This window comes from Bombina bombina, chromosome 3, assembly GCF_027579735.1.
Source record: "Bombina bombina isolate aBomBom1 chromosome 3, aBomBom1.pri, whole genome shotgun sequence".
NCBI classification, from domain to species: Eukaryota; Metazoa; Chordata; class Amphibia; order Anura; family Bombinatoridae; genus Bombina; species Bombina bombina.
Window position 1 is genome coordinate 816,857,709 of NC_069501.1, and position 23,924 is coordinate 816,881,632.

General features: G+C 42.8%; 1 protein-coding gene across 1 annotated transcript in view; it reads right to left on the reverse strand.

Moving 5' to 3' along the window:
- Window positions 1–23,924, reverse strand: part of CUL4A (cullin 4A) — a 433,228-nt gene that overhangs the window by 79,270 nt on the left and 330,034 nt on the right.

Consider the following 23,924-nt stretch of genomic DNA (forward strand, 5'->3'; position numbering starts at 1 on the left):
GCATGTAATAGATAAATAAAATTATATGCACCAAATATTAAAAAAAAAAAAAAAGAATTAGAAAACCAGCCAAACCCACATCTTCATTCCAACTACGCCCCCATAGACATCTAACCCACGGCCTCCATCCCCTAGCGTCATTAGATAAATATAACAGCAGTTTACAAAACTTTTGAAAAATAAAATAAAACAAAAACATGTAAAACTAAGATCTTATACTACCTAGGTACAAGTCTCTTAACCATGAAGGCATAAGGCAGATTTGATAAATACCATAAATTAAGCGCACATTTATTATTCATGGCTTAGTTATTGTGATTTACTCAAGAGCTCTCAATACCTGGATTTACGCTTAACAAATGTAATTCTTTACATTAGTAGCAGAAAGATGGTATGTATGCAAAAAACTGTCCAATCTGATACTGGCACTCTTAAAGATTTAATTACTTAGACATAGCTATATTGCAGATTTTAATGGTGGTTATATATGTATTTATGTAGTATCAATAGATTCTGCTTTGACTAATATTAGTATTAACAATTTTCTCTGCCTCCCTCCAGTTGGAAGAAATAAACACTTTTGTCAAAAAAGCTGGATAGCCCTGGCTAATGTCCTTACCAGAAATATGAAGCAGCTTGTACAATGAAATAATAACCAATTTATAGAGGCGACTTTATCAATGTAAAATAACAGATGACATACAAGACAAATGGCAAAATACATAAAACATGCATATGACAGAGAGATTCTACATATGGTTCTAGCCTGAAGAAACACATTTATCTGTAAATATAAATGTGGCTTTCTCTTAACGTACCATAAAGCCATATGCATAGCTGGTGGGCTTTACTAAAGCTTGTGTTAAATACATAAATCAGTTTTTCTGTATTGAGTTAGGCGGTTAGGTAACTGCCGTAGCTTTCAAAACCTTGTTAAGTAAAATTTTAAAGCTCTTGCAACATCCAGGTGCGCGATCCGATATACGGCATAGTTTTTGGCGCAAGCGAGGGAACCTGCGCCGCCCGTAGTTTCACCTCGCACATCGGGGTATTACATATACGGTGCCGTCAGATGCTAAAGTGGCGTAAGTAGGACAAACTGGCGTTCTTCCGAAAAGTGCGCAAATACACATTTTACCCGTCGCAAGTAACTTACGCCTGTATTTTGTCCACGTAGTCTCAATAGAGTAGTTTTATGCAAATTAGGCTAACACTCGTAAAAATCACCCGCGACTACATCTAAAAATGCGCCACGTAATTACGCTATTCAAAAGTCATATATAAACCCATGTTTGGACCCAGTGTGTTTGGATGGTTCGTTGAGCTACAGCACACTACAGTGGAGTGGAGGATTAGTCAGAGTAGAGAGAGAGGCGCAAACAGAGGAGTTAGTTCGCATTGTTGGTTGGTAAAGCTTGTACACTTACACATATTTTTACATATTGCACACATATTGCATACATACATATACAAAATACACAACACTTTTTTTTTCTAACACCTCACACATTTTATTTCCATTTTACAGTGTGATAGGCTGAGTGCTTGGTTGTGATTGTGTGTGATTGAACTGGGAGTGAGTGTGAGTGTGTGTGTAGTGTGAGGAAGGCAGGGAGAGGTAGGGCGGAGGGGAGAGGAGTGGCAGGGATAGGAGTATTGTAGAGGACAGGAGTAGCGGGGTCCCGTCAGGGAGTAAGTGGAGTGGGGAGAGGGAGAGCTAGAAGGGATGATGGGAGGGGAGATGCCCAAGAGCCCCAGAGACCAGGCACATCAAGGAGAGGGACAGAGGGTGCACATGGGGACAGAATGGGGGAGGAAGGAGAGGATAGGGAGGAACCCACACCAGGGACATCGCAGGGAGCAAGCCAGGTGTCCACAGAGCATGAGAGGATGAGATGTCCAAACTTCTCATTCGATGAGAATGTTGCCCTAGTCCAGGCCATCATGGACAACCACAGTGCCCTCTTTGGCCAGGAGAAGGGCAAAGGTGTTGCCAGAAGGCGTAATATCAGCATGGTTGGCGGTAGAAGATGCCGTCAACAAGTGTGGGCCCCGCAGAGGAGGACTGTTGAGGGCCTTAAAAAAAGGTGTGGAATGACTGTAAGAGGCGGGTTGAAAGAGAAGATGGGGCAGGAAGGCCATGCACCAGAGGGGAACAGGCGGTGGTCCACCCCTGGACACAGAAAAAACACCCTGGCAGGAGATGATAAGCAGGTCCCTGAGTATCACAGCAGTCCGTGTTACTTCCAGGGGCTCTGTGATTCAGGGGCTGCAAACCACAGCCACATCATGCTGGTGAGTAACATCCCACACACCAGTATGATATGTATTTGAGATATAACATCCTTTAATGTCACACATTCATGTACAGTATGAGGAGCATGGTATTTGGCCTACTAACAAAAACATCTACAATTATATTTCACATTAATTGCTACTTAACACAATGCAATTTCATGATATGAGGTGGAATAGTGCAATACTAACATGTTCAGAGTATACACAGGCCACAAGCCACAAGCCATTTCAGTAAATGGACACTATAGCCATCACATACTTTTAGCTCAGAAAGAAGGTTCTGTGCCTACCCATCAGGCTTAAAGTAAATTGTGTGACCATAGTGTCAGTTAAAGAAACTCATTTTTTCCATCGACATGTACAACATAACTATTGTATGAAACACATACCTGTATACTGTGCAGATTAAAATCCCTCATATCACAAATCACATTGTGCACATGCATGTTATAGAGTTTGACATGAGAATGAGTATAGGCCCCCTAGCATGTATCAATGTACATTGTATGCCCACATGGACATATATATGACCCTGTACTAATCCCTCTCATCATTTGACTCCTCCACAGAACCTCCTGTCACCAGGATGCAAACAGGCATGCCGCCACCTCCACCACCACCAGTCACAGGCATGCAGCCACCTCCACCACCAGTCACAGGCATACAGCTACCACCACCAGTCTTCAGGCAACACGTGACATTATGCTCCCAGACATGAGCAGGGTTGGATGGCTTCAGTAGAGGACCCCGAAGTGATGCCCACCCACCATTGACTTATGACCCCGGCCAGAGGAATATTCTTCTTTTGGCTTTAGGGGGGAGCCAAGTCAGCCACAAAGGGTCAATTCTTTACCCTCCCTCCCCTCCCCCCAACACAAAAGCAGTCATTGGCTTTTACCACACAGGGTATGTCACTAGAAAGTGCAAATAGGACAGGCTGAGTGGTCACACACTGGTCATCAATGGGACTACCAATCCACCTGAGAGCTCCACCATCCTTTCCCCTTGGGAGAGCTCCACCATCCTCTTCCCTTGGTAGAGCTCCACCATCCTCTTCCCTTGGTAGAGCTCCACCAACTGCAGATGAGCATATAGCTGGAATTACTCAAGCACCAGCAGATGCAGCTGAAGATGTCCCACAAGCACCAGCAGATTGCAGCTGAGGATTGTCCCACAAGCACCAGCAGATGCAGCTGAGGAATGTCCAGAAGCACCAGCAGATGAAGTATGTCCCACAAGCACCAGCAGCTGAAGATTGTCCCACAAGCACCAGCAGATGCAGCTGAAGCTGTACCTCAAGCACCTAGAAGCCCTGCTTGCTCAAGAGCCTGTGGATGCACTGTATTTTCACCTGGGTGAGGAATACATTTCACTCCAGAGGAGGCTCATAACAAGCTGCGAGAGCAGACAAAGAGGCCAACAGAGGTTTCACAGGAGCCAAGAGAGGTTACTCAAGCGTAGATAGAGCTGCAGAGGGACATGGCAGCCATCATTAAATGGAATTGTTCAAAACCAGTCGCAGATGATGAGAATTCTGTCCTGATATGCAGATGCAGATGGACAATAGATGGCGGGAGGGAACGAAATCAACTCTTGGGTGTGTTGGTTGAGCACTTTACACACCAGCAGGACACTGCCTCCAGTCTATCATCTGTGGCCAGCACACCAGCAGAAACCGAAGAATCTTCTCAAACCAGGAGAGCAAGGAAATCCACTACAGTCACCTCAGCTCCTACATACAAGAAGCCAAAAAGAAATACATATTCCTTATAGTTCACCATAAATCTTGTCCTCTGTTATTTACCATATTATTGTCATCCACATCCATGTGAGTGTGTTTTAGTACACTAATATTGTGAGGATTCCACTCGTGTTTTGCATCTCTCCTACCATTTCCACATCACATGGTTTTACCTTTCCCTTTACTTAAGGGAAGCACCTGACATTAAACAGGTGCTTAGTTATTGCAGAAAGTATTGTTTCACAGTTTGTTTGTTTGTTGTTCCTGCTACTTGGAAATTAAGCCTTCATTTTCAGGACTCCTTTCTTGATCCTTCCTAATTGGATTCATTGCACTTCTGCTACCTGTTTGCAAACGGACATCATTGCTTTGCAAAATTACAAGCTTCATTTATTTCTACTGAAGTACTGAACTAAACCTGTCAGCCTGCTTGGAGTTCAAGCTCTGTGCATTCCCTGCTGCATTACACAGACAAGCCTGGGAGACTACCTTTGTAAAGTAAGGACTATTTATCTGTTTTAAGCTCACATTACATCTTGAGCTTAACAGCACAGAGTGCTTTGCTTAAATAGAATCTGCTTTCCATTAACTGCATATATATACAGCCATAAAATCTAAGCTCCACTCTGCTTATACAAACTTTGTGCTCCTTTCAACTTACTTGCTTATTCACAAGACCTGCTCCGGCGTGCTATTTAAAGAGACAGTACAACTAGAAACATCAAGCTGCTCTCTCACTTCTTTTTGCACAAACAACCTCTCCTGCATAATCTCTCAATTTATTGCAGGCAGGTATATAAAAGGAAGTTTAGTGTTGCTTATTAGTGACCATAAAAGACTTTTATAATTACTTGCAATTCTACACTGATTCCTATCTGTTAGGCAATAACAGATCTGAGAAATCAGTGTGCTTTGATTTGCTGTGCTTGCATTAACAGCAACTTACCCTAAGTTTATTATATTTCACCTCAGACTGCTTGGTCTATGCTGTCATAATAGCCCAATTGTCTTGTGATACAAATTTTTTTTCATCTGCAGTTGTGACCCTCCCAAGAGTTGAGACCTAAGTTTTTTTCAAGAGTTTTACAGAATAACTAAGCCCATTGATTATGGATCCAGCAGATCTCCCAAATATTGTTTATAACCTGTCACAACGGGTGGACGAGCTCAGCCAGGGTCTGAGAGAATTAAAAGTTGAAAATGAAACATTAAGGAAAGTTATAAAGGATACAGGTTACCAGCAAACCAACTGCTGTGCAGGCTACAACTGAACCTATTATAGCACCTCCAGATTTGTTTAATGGAGATAGACATTTATATCGGCAATTTAGGAATGCCTGTGTTCTCACCTTCAATTTGAAGCCTATCACTTATCCCAATGATAACAACAAAGTGTTAACAATGATCAGTTATTTACGTGGTGAACCCGCATATGGGCGGATACCTTGTTTGAGTCCAACAGCACAATACTCTCCTCTCTACAGTCCTTCTAGCTGTCATGGATGAGTTATATTCAGATTCTAACCTTCAACATACTGCTGATAATAAACTACGGAAGTTAAGACAAGGCAATTGACCGGTTGAGACCTACATCACCGAGTTTAAACAGCATGCAATTGACTCCCAATGGAATGCAGCTGCCCTGAAAGTCTAATTCAGATTAGGTCTCTCTGACCAGGTTAAAGATGAACTCGCTCGTACTGACCTCCCTGATTCCCTGGAAGACCTTATGAGATTGGTCATGGCAAATCCGATAGACGACTAAGAGAGAGAAAGTCGGAACAACATTATGCTGATTCCCCTTATAAGAAACCTATCCAACCAATCCAGGCTACCCATCATGCCACATTCATCCACCAGTAGCCCAGAGGCTATGGAAATAGATTTTATCCGTGGTCCTCTCTCCTCAGAAGAAAGATTTAGCCGTAAATCTAAGGGCCTCTGTATGTATTGCAGTTCTGCTGCCCACTCTCTACGAGATTGTCCTTCTATTTGCAAGAACAAAAACCTAAAGTCATCTCCAAATAGGACTTCTTTAATTGTGCTTAACAAACCTATTCACTGCATTCTACCCCTCTCTTTACAGTGGGTCTGCAAGCAACTGAAGAAAGAGGCAATAATTGATACAGGGGCACAGGAGAACTATATAGATACATCTATTGTTACACTTAATAAAATTCCTCTCATTAAAAAACTGACTCCAGTTTTTATTCGTGTAGTGGACGGCTCTGAGATTTCCTCTGGACCTATCACACACCACACTGTTCCCATTTTAGTAACCACTCTTAATTCACATCAAGAATATATTAGTTTCGATGTTATCACCTCACCACTCTTTCCTATAGTCCTTGGCCTGCAATGGCTTCGTTTACATGAACCGACTATCACCTGGAGTTCATTGGACATCACTTTCAATTCTGATTATTGCCAACAAACCTGTTTCCATTCAACTACTTTATTACACTTGACTGAAGAACCCATGAATCCTCAGGTTTACAAAAAGTTTACAGAAGTATTCAATAAAAAGGAGGCAGAGACCTTACCACCCCATCGTTCCTACGATTGCCCTATTGACCTAAAACCTGGCACCACACCTCCTTTTGGCCATTTATATCCTCTCTGTCAACCAGAGTTGAACCACCTTAAAACTTACCTTGATGAAAATTTAAAAAAAGGTTTTATTCGTCCTTCTGTCTCACCAGCAGCTGCTGGTTTTTTCTTTGTTAGAAACAAAGATAACTCACTTCGACCCATCATAGATTTCAGGGAGTTAAACAAAATAACGATAAAAAAATCGCTACCCTCTACCCCTCATCCCCGAACTCATTGAGCGTCTTCAACATGCAAAGATCTTCACTAAACTTGATCTAAGAGGGGCTTACAATCTAGTCCGTATAAGAGAGGGTGACGAGTGGCTGACCGCATTTCAAACCCAATACGGCCTCTTTGAGTATTTTGTGATGCCTTTTGGACTCACCAACACTCCAGCCACCTTCCAGTACTTCGTGAATGATGTCTTCCACAACTTGCTTGACATCTGTGTCATTGTGTATTTGGCTGACATCATTATATACTCAAACACCATGGAAGATCACGTGAAACATGTCAGCTGGGTGCTCTCAAGACTCCAAGTTCACAGATTGTACACAAAATTAGAAAAGTGTGCGTTTCACACCACACAAATAGACTTCCTTGGATATACCATTGGACCTAAGGGTATTCAAATGCAAGAAAACAAGGTCGAATCTTTCAGAAATTGGCCACAACCTACTAATAGAAAGGAGCTACAACGGTTCCTCGGCTTCAGTAACTATTAACGCAAATTCATTAGAAATTTCTCTCAGAAAATAAAACCTCTCTCAAGACTTACCAGCACTTGCATACCTTTTCGCTGGGACACCTCAGCTAATGAAGCTTTTAACACTCTCAAAAGTTCATTTACCTCTGCAGCTATTCTACAGTTTCCAGACCCTTCCCTTCAGTTCATGCTTGAGGTTGACTCATCAGACGATGCCCTAGGAGCCATTCTTTCACAAAGGAAAAGTCTCACACAACCGCTTCATCCGGTCGCCTTTCATTCCAAATTACTTTCTCCAGCTGAAATAAATTACTCCATCGGAGAAAAAGAACTACTTGAAATTAAACGAGCATTTGACACTTGGAGGCATCTCTTGGAAGGCACGGTACAACCAATAATTATCTACACTGACATCGTAACCTGGAATTCCTTTAGAAGAGCAAAACACTCTCCAGCAGACAGGTGAGATGGAGTCTGTACTTCAGTAGATTTAACTTCCTGATCGTATACAGACCCGGTTCGATCCCAGACCACTGAATATCCAAGAAACCACTTCAATGATACCTGCGGATAAATTCCTAGGTTTGATGCCCACATTCAAGTTACAACTCCAAACTGCTCTACAATCTGATAAACTGATTCCCCACCATGCTCTTTCACTCAAAAATGATCTTTACTATCATGACTCCAAATTATATATCCAAGAAGTTCTCAGAAATGAGGTAATCAAACAACATCATGATCCTCCATTACTGGGTCACCCCGGTATTAAAAGGACCACGGATCTACTGGCAAGAAATTATTGGTGGCCAAACCTGGTTGATTCGGTCCATGATTACATTCAAAACTGCACAATATGCATCACTTCTAAGAGGGACAAGAACAAACCCTATGGTCACCTCCTACCGTTGGATATCCCTGAAAGACCTTGGATTCATATAGGATTGGATTTCATTGTCGAACTCCCTTTGAGTTCTGGATATAACACCATTCTGGTTGTCACAGATATCTTCACCAAAATGGCTCTGTTCATCCCGTACCATAAGATTCCCACTTCTAGCGAAACCGCTCTGCTTTTTCTGAATTCTGTTGTACGCTTCCATGGGATTCCTCATATCATAACAGACCAGGGTGTCCAGTTCACTTCAAAATTTTGGAAGTCCCTCTCTCAACATCAGATCAACAGATAGATCATCGTTTGAGTACAGCTTTTCATCCTCAGACCAACGGCCAGACTGAACGTCTAAAGCAATGGATAGAGCAGTACATCCGCTGCTACTGTTCCTACCAGCAAACAGAGTGGGCCCAATATCTTTACATGGCAGAATTCGCATACAATAGTAAACATAGTTCAACCAATCTCTCCCCGTTTTTTGCTAACTATGCCTATCATCCAACATTATCCATACAAGACACACTGGTTCCTAAATCTCCTTCAGTAGACGATCTATTACAAAAAATCGCTGAGAACTTCCACTTCTTACGTCAAAACATCCAAAATGCACAAGCTACTCAAAAGAAATATTACGATCTTCGTAGAAGACCGTCTCCAGAATATGCTGTGGGTGATAAAGTCTGGCTCTCAACGAAGAATATTAAAATACCTGTTCCTAGCAAAAAATTAGCCGGATTATTTATAGGTCCGTTTGCCATCACTCAGGTCATCAATTCCAACGCAGTTACTTTGGATCTTCCATCTTCGTTACCCATTCATTCCACTTTCCATGTCTCCCTGCTAAAACCTGCCAGTTCTTCAACAACGAAGACTATACTCCCTCCTCAGCGGTACCTCTTGACAATTATTCCTTTGAGGTTCTGGTCCTTCTAGAATATGCAATGGCCAGTTACAATATCTAGTGAGGTGGAAGGGCTACTCTCCAGATGAGGATAGTTGGGAACCTTACACTCATATCAACGCCCCTAGGCTGCTTTCTCGTTTCCACAGACGTTACACACACAGTCCTAAGCATCAAGACGAGGATCGGCTTCCTTGAAGGGGGGCTTATGTGAGGATTCCACTTCGTGTTTTGCATCTCTCCTTCCATTTCCACATCACATGGTTTTACCTTTCCCTTTACGTAAGGGATCACCTGACATTAAACATGTGCTTAGTTATTGCAGAAAGTACTGTTTCACAGTTTGTTTGTTTGTTCCTGCTACTTGGAAATTAAGCCTTCATTTCAGACTCCTTTCTTGATCCTTCCTAATTGGATTCATTGCACTTCTGCTACCTGTTTGCAAACGGACATCATTGCTTTGCAAAATTACAAGCTTCATTTATTTCTACTGAAGTACTGAACTAAACCTGTCAGCCTGCTTGGAGTTCAAGCTGTGTGCATTCCCTGCTGCATTACACAGACAAGCCTGGGAGACTACCTTTGTAAAGTAAAGACTATTTATCTGTTTTAAGCTCACATTACATCTTGAGCTTAACAGCACAGAGTGCTTTGCTTAAATAGAATCTGCTTTCCCTTTAACTGCATATATATACAGCCATAACATCTAAAGCTCCACTCTGCTTATACAAACTTTGTGCTCCTTTCAACTTACTTGCTTATTCACAAGACCTGCTCCGATGTGCTATTTAAAGAGACAGTACAACTAGAAACATCAAGCTGCTCTCTCACTTCTTTTTTGCACAAACAACCTCTCCTGCATAATCTCTCAATTTATTGCAGGCAGGTATATAAAGGAAGTTTAGTGTTGCTTATTAGTGACCATAAAAGACTTTTATAATTACTTGCAATTCTACACTGATTCCTATCTGTGAGGCAATAACAGATCTGAGAAATCAGTGTGCTTTGATTTGCTGTGCTTGCTTTAACAGCAACTTACCTAAGTTTATTATTATTATTTATATTTCACCTCAGACTGCTTGGTTTATGCTGTCATAATAGCCCAATTGTCTTGGTGATACAAATATACTTTTTTTTCCATCTGCAGTTGTGATCTTCCCAAGAGTTGAAACCTAAGTTTTTTCAAGAGTTTTACAAATATTGTTAAAACATAATAAGGCCTGTGTGGAAAATGCCCCAAAAAAGCTATTATCATCCTGTTTATGACATATTCTTGTACTATAACTCACATCCACAATAGTTGTTTCTGAAGGATACATATAGCAATATTCACTTCTAAGATGTAAATCAATGTATCTCACATCCAATATAAATTGACACATTGGTATATATAGTAGTGATGTTACTGATAGGGTGGGCATTATCAGGTGTTTTAAGTCTACAGGTGAGAGGTTGTGGTGTCTGTGATTGGTTTGACACAATTGCAAAGAGGCAGCCTTCAAGAAGGTGTTAGAAATGATCATATGAGCCATCCTAGGTTTTGCTTTCAACTAAGTATACCAAGAGAACAAAGCAAGTGTTCTAATTAAATCTGAAAGTAGTTTGAAATAACATGCCCTATTTAAAAGAAGAAGGTTTTCTTTGGGCTTGACTGTCCCTTTATATATTTTGGCATCAGTGCCAAGCTAGATTAGCATTAGAATAAATTACACTCCAGTGGGTTCTAAAGAGATTAAGGTAATACAATTTATCACATTGTGGACATATACTTGCTTATTTATTTTAAAGTACCTACAAGCTCAATCCATTTGATTATGTTGTGGCTTCAAACTGTTTCAAATACACAAATAAACATTAAAAAAGCAATATCATAGTATACTGTCCCTTTAACCTTGAGATGCTGCTTAAATGTATGTGTTTGTTAAGGCTTCCAGGGAGTTACGTTGCTTTTTTAGTCAGTGCACGGGTTCCTGCGCCTGCAATTTTTGGCGAGATGAGAACGGAGTAGATTTTCTGAAATCTGCGCGTGTAAGTCCTTACGCTTGTATATTGGATACCAAATTGCGCATAGTTCTAGGTTAGTCTATGGGTAAAAAAAAATACGGCGGAAGGGTGAAATATACGCACGTAACTTGTATGCTACGCCGTATATGTGATACCAAAATTGCGCAAAATCTGGTGTCGCCGGCTTTTGCGGGCAACGCTGCATATCTGATGGGGCCCCAGATAGTGATGAAGTCGCTCCTTAGAATTATTTGGAGCTGAACATAATGATGGAACCTTCATTTCCTGATTAATGGTATCTAAAGGCTCAAAAGGAGAAGCCTGGAGGACCCTTGAAAATAGGTTGAGATTGCACATTAATAACTGGTCTTATTCTGATAGCTAAGTGGATTTATTCTTTAAATTTAGGGGATATTTCCATTGAACTCCCATGGGAAGCATGGACAGTTAACTCACGACTCTTGCTGTAGGGGCAGCCCAGCAGGACAATGTCTAGGATTAAACACAGATACATCAAGAGCATAGCTCAGCAGGTAGACACACCAAAGTATCTTTACATAAACATAATTACCTGCGGGCTACAAAGGTCCATTGTACTTACCTGTCAGCACCCTTGTCTACTTTGTTCCCGTCAGCTGGCAGTGCATGCACAGTGCCAAGGATCTGATAAGGATTTCACAAGGAGCAGCACAATGTAGATCAGGGGATGGGAGGGCATGCACACATTCTGCCTAGGAGGCATCTCCATAATGGGAGAATCAATGCTTGGCTGAACTCCCGTCTTCTGCGGGGGGAAATGGATTTCACACCAGTTAGACAACCCCCTCTCGATGTGTAGATCTGATTTCACCTGAGTTTCACAGGGGAGTGGGGAGATTAAAAGCTATGGTATTTTGGGTACTTTTGTCCCCACAGGCGATGGCTTGTAGAGTATCACCAACTTTTGAAAGAAAATCCAAATAAAAACAAACAAACAGCAAATCATTAATTTGAATCCTGCCTGCTTTCCATCAAAATTTGAGATTACCTAACCTTTAGAAGTGGCGAGATCAATCACCGCAACACTCGCTCATTTGGGGTGCTTGACATTCGCTGCTCTAATGTAATTGAAATCAAAAGAATTTGTATTCTCTCTCTATGCCATCAAGCCAAGAGAACTAGAATCCAGATAGAAAGAAGGACCCTAAAACAGAGTCTAAAAAAGCTGACCCACAGAAAAGCAATCTTTTTCTTAGGAACCAGTAAACTTAACACAGGAACTCAGGAATGCAAGAACTCTAGGAATTCTAAAATAATTCCAACTGTAACACCATGCAGAAACAAAATGTATGTTTACCTGATAAATTTCTTTCTTTCCAGATATGGAGAGTCCACGACAACATTCCAATTACTAGTGTGACTATCACTCCTGGCTAGCAGGAGGAGGCAAAGAGTACCAAAGCAAAGCTGTTAAGTGTAACTCCCCTACCCATAATCCCCAATCATTTGACTGAAGGGAAATGGAAAAAGGAATAACACAAAGGTGTAGAGGTGCCTGAGGTTTAGTCAAAAATAACTGTCTTAATTAAGGGTGGGGTCATGGACTCTCCATACCCGGAAAGAAAGAAATTTATCAGGTAAGCATACATTTTGTTTTCTTTACTAAGATATGGAGAGTCCACAACATAATTCCAATTACTAGTGGGAACCAATACCCAAGCTGGACACAGAATGAAAACGGAGGGAGAACAAGACAGGCAGACCTAAACAGAAGGCACCACTGCTTGCAGAACCTGTCTCCCAAAAGAGGCCTCAGCTGAGGCAAAAGTATCAAATTTGTAAAATTTTGAAAAAGTATGCAGAGAGGACCAAGTTGCAGCCATGTAAATCTGTTGCACAGAAGCTTAATTTTTGAAAGCCCAAGAAGAAGAGGCAGCCCTAGTGGAATGAGCTGTAATTCTTTTGGGAGGCTGCTGACCAGCAGTCTCATAAGCAAAACAAATTATGCTTCTCAACCAGAGTGAAAGAGAAGTAGCAGTAGCCTTCGTACCCTTACGCTTTCCTGAGAAACAAATAAACAGGGCAGAAGTAAGTAGAATTTTAAAGCACGCACAACATCCATGTTGTGCAACAGACATTCCTTATGAGAAGAAGGATTGAGAAAGAGAGAAGGAACAACAATTTCCTCCCGAAACCACTTTAGGGAGAAACCCATATTTAGTATGAAGAACCGCCTTATCCGCATGAAAGATAAGGTAAGGCGAATCACACTGCAAAGCCGAGAGTTTCAAAACTCTCAGAGCAGAAGAGATAGCAACAAGAAACAAAACCTTCCAAGATAACCACTTAATATTTATGGAATGCATTAGCTCAAACGGAGCATGCTGCAAAACTTTAAGAACAAGATAAAGGCTCCAAGGAGGAGCAACAGTTTTAAAACACAGGCGGATTCTGACCAGGGCCTGACAAAAAGATTTAACATCTGGCATCTCCGCCAGATGCTTATGTAAAAGAATAGATCATGCAGAAATCTAAACTTTCAGAGAACTGACTGACAACCCTTTCTCCAGACCTTCCTGGAGAAGGGACAAGATTCTAGGAATCCTGACCCTTCTCCAATAGAAACCCTTTGATTCACACCAATAAAAAGGTATTTATGCCATACCTTATGGTAAATTTTATGAGTAACAGGCTTGCGAGCCTGTAGCATGGTCTCAATGATTGACTCAGAAAACCCACGCTTAGCCAGAACTAATCGTACAATCTCCAAGCAGTCAGCTTCAGAGAAACGAGATTTGGATGGAGGAATGGACCTCGAGTTAGAAGGTCCTTCCTCAGAGGCAACCTCCAAGGTGGCCAAGATGACATCTTCACTAAGTCTGCATACCAGATCCTGCAAGTCCATGCAGGAGCTATTCGAATTACCAATGCTCTCTCCTTTTTTATATGTGCAATGACTCGTGGAAGGAACGCAAACAGAGGAAACAGGTATGCTAGACCACACACCCAAGGAACCACCAGAGCATCTATCAGATCCAACTCTGACACCCCCACTTGAGATTTAACCTGGAGAACACCTCCAGATGGAGAGCCCACTCCCCGGGATGAAATGTCTGTCTGTTCAGGTAATCTGCCTCCCAGTTGTCCACTCCTGGAATGTGGATAACAGATAAACAATTGTGAGCTTCCGCCCACTGAATAATCCGAGCCACCTCCTTCATGGCTAAGGAACTCAGAGTTTCTCCCTGGTGATTGATGTAAGCCACTGAGGTGATATTGTCCGATTGGAACCTGATAAACCGGGCTAAGGACAACTGAGGCCAAGCCATCAGAGCATTGTAAATCGCTCTCAACTCCAAGATGAGTATGGGGAGAGCAGACTCCTCCAGAGTCCATAGTCCCTGTGCCTTTAACGATTCCCAGATTGCTCCCCAGCTTAGCAGGCTGGCGTCCATGGTCACGATCACCCAGGATGGTCTCCGGAAGCATGTGCCCTGAGACAGATGCTCCTGAGAAAGCCACCACGGGAGAGAGAGTCTCTTGTCGACTAGTTTAGATCTATGATAGAGTTGAATGGTCTCCATTCCATTGTCTGAGCATGCATAACTGCAGAGCTCTCAAATGGATGTCCATGGAGGCGACCATCAGACTAATTACCTCCATACATTGAGCCACTGATGGCCAAACAGTAGACTGTAGAGAGAGGCAAGAGGAGAGGAATTTTGGATTTTCTGACTTGTCAGAAAATTTTTCATAGATAGGGAATCTATTATGGTCCCTAAGAAAACCACCCTTGTAGCTGGAACAAGGGAACTCTTCTCCAGATTCACTTTCCATCCGTGGGAACGTAGAACAGACAACAAGATCTCTGTATGAGGTTTGCTTTTAGAAAAGATGGCACTTGGACCAATATGTCATCCAGGTAGGGCGCCACTGCAAATCCCCGGGACCTGATCACTGTCAAGAGAGTCCCCAGAACCTTTGAGAAAATTCTGGAAGCTGTGGCAAGGCTAAATGGAAGAGCAACAAATTGAAAGTGTTTGTCTAGAAAGGCAAATCTCAGGAACTTGTGATGATCCCTGTGGATGGGAACATGAAGATACACATCCTCAGATCTATGGTTGTCATAGACTGACCCTCTTGAACCAAAGGGAGAATGGAACAAATGGTTTCCATTTTGAAGGACGGTACTCTGAGAAACACAACAGATTTGAATAGAATCCTAGACCCTGTTCCCTTACTGGAACAATCACTCCCATGGAAGAAAGGTCCTGAACGCAGTTCAAGAATGCCTCTCTTTTTACTTGGTCTGCAGATAATCTTGAGAGGTGGAATCTGCCCTGGGAGGAAAAAACATAATTTATGCTTACCTGATAAATTCCTTTCTTCTGTTGTGTGATCAGTCCACGGGTCATCATTACTTCTGGGATATAACTCCTCCCCAACAGGAAATGCAAGAGGATTCACCCAGCAGAGCTGCATATAGCTCCTCCCCTCTACGTCACTCCCAGTCATTCGACCAAGAATCAACGAGAAAGGAGAAACCAAGGGTGAAGTGGTGACTGGAGTATAATTTAAAAGATATTTACCTGCCTTAAAAAAACAGGGCGGGCCGTGGACTGATCACACAACAGAAGAAAGGAATTTATCAGGTAAGCATAAATTATGTTTTGTTCTGTTATGTGTGATCAGTCCACGGGTCATCATTACTTCTGGGATACCAATACCAAAGCAAAAGTACACGGATGACGGGAGGGATAGGCAGGCTCATTATACAGAAGGAACCACTGCCTGAAGAACCTTTCTCCCAAAAATAGCCTCCGAAGAAGCAAAAGTGTCAAATTTGTAAAATTTGGAAAAAGTATGAAGCGAAGACCAAGTTGCAGCCTTGCAAATCTGTTCAACAGAGGCCTCATTCTTAAAGGCCCAAGTGGAAGCCACAGCTCTAGTAGAATGAGCTGTAATTCTTTCAGGAGGCTGCTGTCCAGCAGTCTCATAGGCTAAACGAATTATGCTACGAAGCCAGAAGGAGAGAGAGGTAGCCGAAGCCTTATGACCTCTCCTCTGACCAGAGTACACGACAAACAGGGAAGACGTTTGTCGAAAATCCTTAGTTGCCTGCAAGTAGAACTTGAGGGCACGAACTACATCCAGATTGTGTAGAAGACGTTCCTTCTTTGAAGAAGGATTCGGGCACAGGGAAGGCACCACGATCTCTTGATTGATGTTCCTGTTAGTGACTACCTTAGGTAAGAGCCCAGGTTTTGTACGCAGAACTACCTTAAAATCAAATAAGGAGAATCACAATGTAAAGCTGATAACTCAGAGACTCTCCGAGCCGAAGAAATAGCCATTAAAAATAACACTTTCCAAGATAACAACTTTATATCAATGGAATGAAGGGGTTCAAACGGAACTCCTTGTAGAACGTTAAGAACAAGGTTTAAACTCCATGGCGGAGCAACAGTTTTAAACACAGGCTTGATCCTAGCTAAAGCCTGACAAAAGGCCTGGACGTCTGGATTTTCTGACAGACGCCTGTGTAACAAGATGGACAGAGCTGAGATCTGTCCCTTTAATGAGCTAGCCGATAAACCCTTTTCTAAACCTTCTTGTAGAAAGGACAATATCCTAGGAATCCTAACCTTACTCCAGGAGTAACCTTTGGATTCGCACCAGTATAGGTATTTACGCCATATCTTGTGGTAAATCCTTCTGGTAACAGGCTTCCTAGCCTGTATCAGGGTATCAATAACCGACTCAGAAAAACCACGTTTTGATAAAATCAAGCGTTCAATTTCCAAGCAGTCAGCTTCAGAGAAGTTAGATTTTGATGTTTGAATGGACCCTGTATCAGAAGGTCCTGTCTTAGAGGTAGAGACCAAGGCGGACAGGATGACATGTCCACTAGATCTGCATACCAAGTCCTGCGTGGCCATGCAGGCGCTATTAGAATCACTGATGCTCTCTCCTGTTTGATTTTGGCAATCAATCGAGGAAGCAGCGGGAAGGGTGGAAACACATAAGCCATCCCGAAGTTCCAAGGTGCTGTCAAAGCATCTATCAGAACCGCTCCCGGATCCCTGGATCTGGACCCGTAGCGAGGAAGTTTGGCGTTCTGGCGAGACGCCATGAGATCTATCTCTGGTTTGCCCCAACGTCGAAGTATTTGGGCAAAGACCTCCGGATGAAGTTCCCACTCCCCCGGATGAAAAGTCTGGCGACTCAAGAAATCCGCCTCCCAGTTCTCCACTCCCGGGATGTGGATTGCTGACAGGTGGCAAGAGTGAGACTCTGCCCAGCGAATTATGTTTGATACTTCCATCATTGCTAGGGAGCTTCTTGTCCCTCCTTGATGGTTGATGTAAGCTACAGTCGTGATGTTGTCCGACTGAAACCTGATGAACCCCCGAGTTTTTAACTGGGGCCAAGCCAGAAGGGCATTGAGAACTGCTCTCAATTCCAGAATGTTTATTGGCAGGAGACTTTCCTCCTGATTCCATTGTCCCTGAGCCTTCAGAGAATTCCAGACAGCGCCCCAACCTAGTAGGCTGGCGTCTGTTGTTACAATTGTCCAGTCCGGCCTGCTGAATGGCATCCCCCTGGACAGATGTGGCCGAGAAAGCCACCATAGAAGAGAGTTTCTGGTCTCTTGATCCAGATTCAGAGTAGGGGACAAGTCTGAGTAATCCCCATTCCACTGACTCAGCATGCACAATTGCAGCGGTCTGAGATGTAGACGTGCAAAGGGTACTATGTCCATTGCTGCTACCATTAAGCCGATCACCTCCATGCATTGAGCTACTGACGGGAGTTGAATGGAATGAAGGACACGGCATGCACTTAGAAGCTTTGTTAATCTGTCTTCTGTCAGATAAATCTTCATTTCTACAGAATCTATAAGAGTCCCCAAGAATGGAACTCTTGTGAGAGGAAAGAGAGAACTTTTCTTTTCGTTCACTTTCCATCCATGCGACCTTAGAAATGCCAGAACTAACTCTGTATGAGACTTGGCAGTTTGAAAGCTTGAAGCTTGTATCAGAATGTCGTCTAGGTACGGAGCTACCGAAATTCCTCGCGGTCTTAGTACCGCCAGAAGGGCACCCAGAACCTTTGTGAAGATTCTTGGAGCCGTAGCCAATCCGAATGGAAGAGCTACAAACTGGTAATGCCTGTCTAAGAAGGCAAACCTTAGATACCGGTAATGATCTTTGTGAATCGGTATGTGAAGGTAAGCATCCTTTAAGTCCACTGTGGTCATGTACTGACCCTTTTGGATCATGGGTAAGATTGTCCGAATAGTTTCCATTTTGAACGATGGAACTCTTAGGAATTTGTTTAGGATCTTTAAATCCAAGATTGGCCTGAAAGTTCCCTCTTTTTTGGGAACCACAAACAGGTTTGAGTAAAACCCTTGTCCTTGTTCCGACCGCGGAACCGGATGGATCACTCCCATTAATAACAGATCTTGTACACAGCGTAGAAACGCTTCTTTCTTTATCTGGTTTGTTGACAACCTAGACAGATGAAATCTCCCTCTTGGGGGAGAGAATTTGAAGTCTAGAAGGTATCCCTGAGATATGATCTCTAGCGCCCAGGGATCCTGAACATCTCTTGCCCAAGCCTGGGTGAAGAGAGAGAGTCTGCCCCCCACTAGATCCGGTCCCGGATCGGGGGCCCTCGGTTCATGCTGTCTTTGGGGCAGCAGCAAGTTTCCTGGCCTGCTTGCCCTTGTTCCAGGACTGGTTAGGTTTCCAGCCTTGTCTGTAACGAGCAACAGCTCCTTCCTGTTTTGGTGCAGTGGAAGTTGGTGCTGCTCCTGCTTTGAAATTCCGAAAGGGACGAAAATTAGACTGTCTAGCCTTAGCTTTGGCTTTGTCTTGAGGCAGGGCGTGGCCCTTACCTCCTGTAATGTCAGCGATAATTTCTTTCAAACCGGGCCCAAATAAAGTTTGCCCCTTGAAAGGTATATTAAGTAATTTGGACTTAGAAGTTACATCAGCTGACCAGGATTTTAGCCACAGCGCCCTACGTGCCTGAATGGCGAATCCTGAGTTCTTAGCCGTAAGTTTGGTTAAATGTACTACGGCCTCCGAAATGAATGAATTAGCTAGTTTAAGGACTCTAAGCCTGTCCGTAATGTCGTCCAGCGTAGCTGAACTAAGGTTCTCTTCCAGAGACTCAATCCAAAATGCTGCCGCAGCTGTAATCGGCGCGATGCATGCAAGGGGTTGCAATATAAAACCTTGTTGAACAAACATTTTCTTAAGGTAACCCTCTAATTTTTTATCCATTGGATCTGAAAAAGCACAGCTATCCTCCACCGGGATAGTGGTACGCTTAGCTAAAGTAGAAACTGCTCCCTCCACCTTAGGGACCGTTTGCCATAAGTCCCGTGTGGTGGCGTCTATTGGAAACATCTTTCTAAATATTGGAGGGGGTGAGAACGGCACACCGGGTCTATCCCACTCCTTAGTAACAATTTCAGTTAGTCTCTTAGGTATAGGAAAAACGTCAGTACTCGCCGGTACCGCAAAGTATTTATCCAACCTACACAATTTCTCTGGTATTGCAACAGTGTTACAATCATTAAGAGCCGCTAAAACCTCCCCTAGTAAGACACGGAGGTTCTCCAATTTAAATTTAAAATTTGAAATATCTGAATCCAATCTGTTTGGATCAGAACCGTCACCCACAGAATGAAGCTCTCCGTCCTCATGCTCTGCAAGCATGCTCTGTGACGCAGTATCAGACATGGCCCTAGTATTATCAGCGCACTCTGTTCTCACCCCAGAGTGATCACGCTTGCCTCTTAGTTCTGGTAATTTAGCCAAAACTTCAGTCATAACAGTAGCCATATCTTGTAATGTTATCTGTAATGGCCGCCCAGATGTACTAGGCGCCACAATATCACGCACCTCCCGGGCGGGAGATGCAGGTACTGACACGTGAGGCGAGTTAGTCGGCATAACTCTCCCCTCGCTGTTTGGTGAAATTTGTTCAATTTGTACAGATTGGCTTTTATTTAAAGTAGCATCAATACAGTTAGTACATAAATTTCTATTGGGCTCCACCTTGGCATTGGAACAAATGACACAGGTATCTTCCTCTGAATCAGACATGTTTAACACACTAGCAATAAACTTGCAACTTGGTTACAATCTTATTTAACAAAAACGTACTGTGCCTCAAAGAAGCACTAAACGATTAAATGACAGTTGAAATAATGAACTGAAAAACAGTTATAGCATCAATCCTTAAAAACAACACAACTTTTAGCAAAGGTTTGTTCCCCTTAGTAAAGTAACAATAATTAAATTTGAAACATAAAAATTACAGAGCAACGTTTTTTAATCACAGTCAATATATAAGTCTCACAGCTCTGCTGAGAGAATCTACCTCCCTCCAAAGAAGTTTGAAGACCCCTGAGTTCTGTTAGAGATGAACCGGATCATGCAGGAAATACAAGAGTAACTGACTGGAAATTTTTGATGCGTAGCAAAGAGCGCCAAAAACGGCCCCTCCCCCTCACACACAGCAGTGAGAGAGAAACGAAACTGTCACAATTTAAAACAAGCAACTGCCAAGTGGAAAAATAATGCCCAAACATTTATTCACTCAGTACCTCAGAAAATGCAAACGATTCTACATTCCAGCAAAAACGTTTAACATAATAAATACCTATTCAAAGGTTTAATGTACTTTTAACAGAGTAATTCCAGTGAAATATCATCCCCAGAATACTGAAGTGTAAAGTATACATACATGTCATTATAACGGTATGGCAGGATTTTCTCATCAATTCCATTCAGAAAATAAAAACTGCTACATACCTCAATGCAGATTCATCTGCCCGCTGTCCCCTGATCTGAAGCTTTTACCTCCCTCAGATGGCCGAGAAACAGCAATATGATCTTAACTACTCCGGTTAAAATCATAGTAAAAACTCTGGTAGATTCTTCTTCAAACTCTGCCAGAGAGGCAATAACACGCTCCGGTGCTATTGTAAAATAACAAACTTTTGATTGAAGTTATAAAAACTAAGTATAATCACCATAGTCCTCTCACACATCCTATCTAGTCGTTGGGTGCAAGAGAATGACTGGGAGTGACGTAGAGGGGAGGAGCTATATGCAGCTCTGCTGGGTGAATCCTCTTGCATTTCCTGTTGGGGAGGAGTTATATCCCAGAAGTAATGATGACCCGTGGACTGATCACACATAACAGAAGAAAACAGAATTTATGCTTACCTGATAAATTTCTTTCTCCAACGGTGTGTCCGGTCCACGGCGTCATCCTTACTTGTGGGAATATTCTCTTCCCCAACAGGAAATGGCAAAGAGCACAGCAAAAGCTGCCCATATAGCCCCTCCTCTGGCTCCGCCCCCCAGTCATTCGACCGACGGTTAGGAGAAAAAAAGGAGAAACTATAGGGTGCCGTGGTGACTGTAGTGTATAGAGAAAGAAAATTTACAAACCTGATTTAAAAACCAGGGCAGGCCATGGACCGGACACACCGTTGGAGAAAGAAATTTATCAGGTAAGCATAAATCCTGTTTTCTCCAACATTGGTGTGTCCGGTCCACGGCGTCATCCTTACTTGTGGGAACCAATACCAAAGCTTTAGGACACGGATGAAGGGAGGGAGCAAATCAGGTTACCTAAACGGAAGGCACCACAGCTTGCAAAACCTCTCCCAAAAATAGCCTCCGAAGAAGCAAAAGTATCGAATTTGTAAAATTTGGCAAAAGTGTGCAGAGAAGACCAAGTCGCTGCCTTACATATCTGATCAACAGAAGCCTCGTTCTTGAAGGCCCATGTGGAAGCCACAGCTCTAGTAGAGTGAGCTGTGATTTGTTCAGGAGGCTGCCGTCCGGCAGTCTCATAAGCCAATCGGATGATGCTTTTCAGCCAGAAAGAAAGAGAGGTAGCAGTAGCTTTTTGTCCTCTCCTCTTACCAGAGTAAAGACAAACAAAGATGAAGTTTGTCTGAAATCTTTTGTTGCGTCTAAATAGAACTTTAAAGCACGGACCACATCTAAATTGTGTAACAAACGTTCCTTCTTTGAAACTGGATTCGAATAAATCAATCGATTTAGCCCACAATAGTGTCAACCAGTATATAGCCCATTAATAAGCCTTCATTCTGTTATGAGTCTAAGAAAATGGCTTACCTATCCCAAAGAGGGAAAATGACAGTCTTCTAGCATTACAAAGTCTTGTTAGAAAATGGACTAGTCATACCTTGATCAGAAAAGTCTGCAAACTGTTCCCCCCAACTGAAGTTCTCTGGGCTCAACAGTCCTGCGTGGGAACAGCAATAGATTTTAGTTACTGCTGCTAAAATCATACTCCTCTTTTAAACAGAACTCTTCATCCTTTTCTGTTTTAGAGTAAATAGTACAAACCGGCACTATTTTAAAATAACAAACTCTTGATAGAAGAATGAAAAACTACAACTAAACACCACATACTCTTCACCATCTCCGTGGAGATGCTACTTGCTCAGAGCGGCAGAGAGAATGACTGGGGGGCGGAGCCAGAGGAGGGGCTATATGGGCAGCTTTTGCTGTGCTCTGTGCCATTTCCTGTTGGGGAAGAGAATATTCCCACAAGTAAGGATGACGCCGTGGACCGGACACACCAATGTTGGAGAAATTTTGAATTCTATTTTGTAACCCTGAGATACTATGTCCACAGCCCAGGGATCTGGGGCATCTTGTATCCACGCTTGATAAAACAGGGAAAGTCTGCCCCCCACTTGATCCGATCCCAGACTGGGGGCTGATCCTTCATGCTGACTTAGAATCAGCTGAGGGCTTCTTTAATTGCTTCCCCTTATTCCAAAACTGATTGGGCTTCCAAGAAGACTTGGACTGCTCCTGCTTGGAAGGAGAGGAAGACTTCTGACCTTTGAAGTTACAAAAGGAACGAAAATTACTTTGATGCCCTTTAGGTCTGTCTTGTGGTAGAAAAGACCCTTTTCCACCCGTAATATCAGAAATAGTTTCTGCCAGACCAGGTCCAAACAAAGTTTTACCCTTCTAAGGAAGCGCCAGAAGCTTGGACTTGGAGGTAACATCAGCTGACCAAGATTTTAGCCACAAAGCCCTGCGGGCTAGGACAGTGAAGCCAGACATCTTGGCTCCCAGTATAATAACTTGCATCTTAGCATCAGAAATATGGCTAGTTTGAGAGCCTTAATCCTATCTTGGTTCTCCTCCAATGGAGTCTCTTCTAAAATTGATTCAGACAAGGCATCGCACCAATAAGATGCTGCGCTAGCTACTGTAGCAATACAAACTGCAGGTTGCCATTGCAGACCCTGATGAACATACATCTTTTTCAAATAAGCCTCCAGCTTCTTATCCATGGGATACTTTAACGAACAGCTATCCTCTATAGGGATCATAGTTCTCTTAGCCAGAGTAGAAATAGCCCCTTCTACTTTAGGCACCATGCGCCATGAATGTTTAATAGAGTCAGAAACAGGAAACATATTTTTAAAGACGGGAGACAGGTATCAATGGCTTCTCCCATTCCTGTGAAATAATCTCTGTCACAGGGTCTGGAACAGGAAACACTTCGACAGAGGAAGGAACATCATAGTATTTATTAAGTTTACTAGATTTCTTAGGGTTGACAACGATTAAGAGCCAATCCCTCTTAACAGTACACAAAGGTGTTAAAGGTTAAATCTGAAGTTTACTTCTTCAGTATCAGATGAAGGAATTATATTGTCCGAATCTGAGATTTCACCCTCAGAGGCTACCGACGTATCCTCCTCATCAGACTTATGAGGAGGGCA